The following is a 5,127-nucleotide window of genomic DNA, read 5'->3' as shown; positions in this document are numbered from 1 at the left end:
CTCATGTCTGGTTTGAACTAACATTTCAAGTTCAAATTAGTCCAAATTCAAGTCTAATTTAGTGTCTAATATCAAGTTTGATTACACGTTCTTTTTAAGCCCAATTTCAAGTCTAATATTTCCAATTTTAGGTCTAATTTTAAGTCATATTTTAACTCTGAGTTCAAGTCCAATTTTGAGTAAAATTTAATTTCCAATCACAGTCAGTCCACAATCATGGGTCACACACAACCCAAGCAATAATGTAAGTTTTATTATACTCTTATGGCGGTCTTCATGACTAACTTTGGTCCTAAATGCCATCATAAGAGTTTAACGAAACCTGAAATGCTGCTTGCGAATTATGGGTCGTTTTAGTTTTTTCTGCCGATTGATGCGTGAATACTATACTAATTGATTAATAAAATTGTTACTCATAAGTGGCATTAACAATTTGATCAATCATTAGCTGATATTCAAACGGAAATTAGCAGCTAAAGCTAAAATGACCAATGATTGTGGAGACTGTACAAGTCTAGAATTAAATACAAAACCAATTTCAAATTCAATTCCAATTCTAATTTTAAATAAAATTTCAAGTCCGCATTCGAATAAATATTTCAAATTCTATTTTGAGTCCGATTTAATGTCTAATTAGCAGGGATTAAAATTTTCACTCATATGTAGGATAAACGTATTTCGCTCACCTATTCTTCTCACATGACAACTAGATTTTGTAGTTATCGGTTCGTACAAAGCGGAAGAAAAACATTTTTCCGCTAAAGAAAGAGAGTTGATAATATTTCGTTTCATTTTTCGGTGAAAAACATTTATCCTCTCTCACTGAAGGCATGATAAATAAATATCGCAGGTAGACTTGGCGCGAAAATCTAATGCAATAATAGGTATATAACAGGAAACCATGGTTATACTCAAATACATAAGCTCGGTTGTTTTATTTCACTCTCTTGTTGGCTGGTTGTTTGGTAAATTCAATAGTAACCTGTGCATTTTCGTCTCTGAAAGACGGCTGATACAGCTTTATCCTCTCACACAAAGAGAGGATAAATTCGTGTTACGAAAATTTAAAAATAAACAAATCATGATCGTGTATTCCTTGGGATAATTGAAAATCCAGGTAGCCCATGCTCACGAACGATAATAAATGGGTATAAAACATTCTCGTTTCATTTTTATTCAATTTTTATTCGTAGTAGGCAAAATTAATAGATTATCGCGCGTTTGAGAGGATAAATTGAATGCCTGCTAATTAGACATTAAATCGGACTTACTTTACTTCAAATTTAAGTCTAATTGACGTGCAATATTTCAATAGGTCCAATGTGTAACTGAGAGATTCTCTATGCGTCTCCTCTCTTACGCTTATCACGGCGCTATAAGCGAACTTGAATGCGTCAATTTTTCATTAAACGGTTGCTGGCGTTATTGGCTAACCCAAAAACTGGGTTGAAATGCATTCATGCCGCCGTAATAAGCATCAGAGAGGAGACGCAGAGAGAATCTCTCATTTGCACATTGGACCTTTAGACATATTGCTTTAGAATTAAATGTCGATCTCAAGTCGAATTTCAACTCTAATTTCTAGTTCAGTTTCATGTCTAATTATAACCTTGATTTTGAATCCTGTTGCACCCAAAAATCAGGAGTTTTCAACGTAATCAGATGATATTTTTGCGATAAGTAATAATAGATTCACCATCCTACGATTACTCCGTTTTTTCAAAACATTCTTCTGAAAGGTCGGGTGCTCCACCTTTTGTTTATGTCTAAAGCACACTAATGCATACTCTATTTACTCACCATAGTTTCTAAATGAATTCTAACCATACTATTCGGAAGATAACTGTAGTTCTAGTGCAAAAAAACGGAATTCATATGCAAAAATTATATTTAAGCTAAGGCATTTATGCACCACTTTCCTGTTATCTTGTAACAATGACTAAATACTATTTGCATGGTAAACCTTCATAGTTCATATTTTCCCAAAATCAATATTGGGCGTTGCCGACTAGCGTTCTGAAGCTGAATTATTAACGTACCCCGTCGTGTTGGTTCTATAGTTCCACCCATCTTTCTTTTGAAGCCATCGCCTAACTGCTCGACTCATCCCGTTTCAGTTGCTTTCATCCAGTGTAGTATAGTATAGGCCTATGTCTCTGTTTCAGCTTACCCTAACGCTGTCTGCTGGTGTCGGTAACCCAATCCATCCGATCGGGTAAAGGTAATTAAGAGTGCCGCCCGTTTCGCAAATTTAATTTATACGCTCTTTTATCTTTGACGCCGAATAATATCAAATAAATCCTCTGACTGCCGTGGCGGTGGGTAGGTTGTTCGGATACGCACTGCATGCTCGGATAGAGTCAAAGGCTGTATCTAGGATACCCGGGGAAAGGCTCGCTCCAGGATGTGCTTCAGCCCATTTCAAGGCCCATTGGAGTATAACTTATTTTTCAAGTGATGCGTAATATTTTAGATTTCCTGTATCCCATTGGAATGATTTGAACAATACAATGAGGTCAATTTCATGCACTAAATTTTAGGTGCTTCAGAAAATAAAACAATATTATTTTGCACAAAAAAAATCTTCGAAAAAGAAATTTGTTTTGGAAAGCTTCCTGAATACAGCACATGACAACGTAAAAGTTCGTAAAAAATGGCTCCACGGTTTACCAACAGCTCGTCGACAACCGAGAACCGACACGTAGGCAACTGTTTCCGAGGATCCACTAGGAGTGTGCAAACGTTTGCATTGTCGGTGGTTTGGTGGTGGTGCAACAGGAGACAAACGACCGACACGGATGCTGGATTATTTTGCATTTGTCACCAAAAATTGATGATTTTTTTTGTCTCGAACATTTAAATGAGTTTTTTCGTTGAAATATTATTCATTTGTCTAGAGTGAAAGGCTGACTTTCATTTCGCTCGGCCGGTAATGGGGATTAGCCGTGACGATTTACGCATTGCGCAGTTTACCGCTTGCAGTTTGCGGATAAATTGGTAAACCGGAACTCTTACGTTTGGAACAGAAAAAAGGCAATGGCGGAAAAAATGGCGATTCACGTACATGGGTCTACTACTCACTTCAATTTGGGTAATTTGGCATTTAACAATTTTACGATCATTGAAATAATTGGCATTAAACATCTAGGAGGCTGCCGTATTACACAATTAGTTAAAGGAAAAACAAATTAACAATACATCCAAGTGCTTTGTTTGTTCTTTACTGTAATATAATCATTCAATGGGTTCATAGGTAAGATATAGACAAATGGGTTTACATCTCACTCTATGCTAGTAGCGGGGGCGGCAGGCCTGTTCCCAGAAAAAGACCAACGCTGTAAGAGAAACAAAACAAGAGCGAGAGCTTGAATAGGCTGCCAACCAAGCGTTTTGGGCGTTTCGCCTACAATAGAAGCAACCAGTATTCGGAAAAAGTAAATAAAAAGCATTTTTTAAATGATAGGATAGCTATCTGTGGTGTGGTTTGCTAATTAGTGTTTTCCGCTTCCTGAGGCTAACTTTGGTTTCTCGGTTTCGGTTTGTTTGCTGCAGGTTTGACAGAAACCCAATGCGGTTTGTAATGGTTATCGTTGTCTTCCTTGGATTTGTTGGTGACAGTTGCCGGACAGATTAGGGTCGATTAGGTGCCCTTCCATTTGGGAAGGTAGAATGATTAACAAACCTGTAGCATAATATATGTGTTATGGAAAATGAAGTTTTAAAAGGAGGAGAAAGATAGCGATACCGAAAGACACTTATTCCGTGTTGGTTCTGTGCTAAAACAATTTGTTTAAATTTCGGCATAAATCATAGTAGAAGGATGGTATTCTGTGCTGGAGGGAGTTCTCAATAGTATTCGTAAAGCATTTACAAACTGATAAGACTGCCGATATTGATATCTTACGTTATGTTAAATACCAACAAGGAGTGTTTCCTGTTATAGTTAAATGCTGTCTTACCCATCAGGTATTTGTGACTTTTCACATCTCATAACAGTAATGGAAAAAGAGTTTTTAAATAAGTTCTAAAGAAAACCAAAATATAAAAAAAATAAAAGATAAAAATATAAAAGTGAAACCCATTTAGCCAAACGAATTGGTAACATACGTCAAATGATGGCGATCGATGGCCATACCTGGAAATGCTTCAGGTAAAACCTGGGCAGCTAAGCTAGGACTGAAGCGCTTGTTCCTCTTACCTGGGCGGCTCAAACAGCAACTGTCTTAAAGCTGAATATTAAATGATGTATCCCGTAAACTATTTCTAAGATGGCAGACCTATCAGCGGAATGTAGGTATTGCGACCCCCGTAAGATAATATACCGAAACTCTTACATACTACGAACAATAAAAATGGAAATACGAAACGAATCAATCGGTGCTTATACTGATACACGACAAAGAACAAGGAAACGATTAATGGATAACGATTGGGGTCTTGGTACCTGGAGTATCCGAAATCTTTATGAACCTGGTTTGCTCACTTGAGAGCAACATCGACTCGGAGTGGAGATTGCTGCTATTCAAGAAGTTCAGTAGCCCGATGAAGGTAAGGACGAGTTCTACGACAGGGTCGAGAGGCCCTATGGAGACCAGCGAAAACACGGGCTGGTACCGAATGGCCGAAACACAAATGGTCGAATCACGAATGGCCGAAATCCAAATGGCCGAATTCCAACAACAGGCACAGAAGGCCGAATCGCGAAAGGCCGAATCACGAATGGCCGAATCACGAATGGCCGAATCACGGAAGACCGAGTCACGAGTGGCCGAATCACAAAAGGCTGAAACACGAATGGCCGAACGTCATATTTGGCCGAAAATAATTACCTGCATAAATGTTGGGTATATGCTGTCCTTACTCGCTGCCGCTCGTTCGGACTTAACTAAGGGATAATCCCTACTAGTCCGTAAACCTAGCAAAATGCATGCACCTAAATAGTAGTGGTTTCTGCTGGGGGCTGCCCCCTTGTGATTCGGCCGTTTATGATTCGGCCATAAGATATATTACGCCATTTGTTATTTCGGCCATTTGTGTTTCGGCCATTAGATATATTACGCCATTTGATATTTCGGCCATTTGTGTTTCGGCCATTCGTGATTCGGCCATTTGTGTTTCGGCCATTCG

The sequence above is a fragment of the Sabethes cyaneus genome, chromosome 3, assembly GCF_943734655.1.
Source record: "Sabethes cyaneus chromosome 3, idSabCyanKW18_F2, whole genome shotgun sequence".
Taxonomy (NCBI): domain Eukaryota; kingdom Metazoa; phylum Arthropoda; class Insecta; order Diptera; family Culicidae; genus Sabethes; species Sabethes cyaneus.
The sequence above is the reverse complement of the archived record's forward strand: the minus strand, read 5'-3'. Positions refer to the sequence as shown.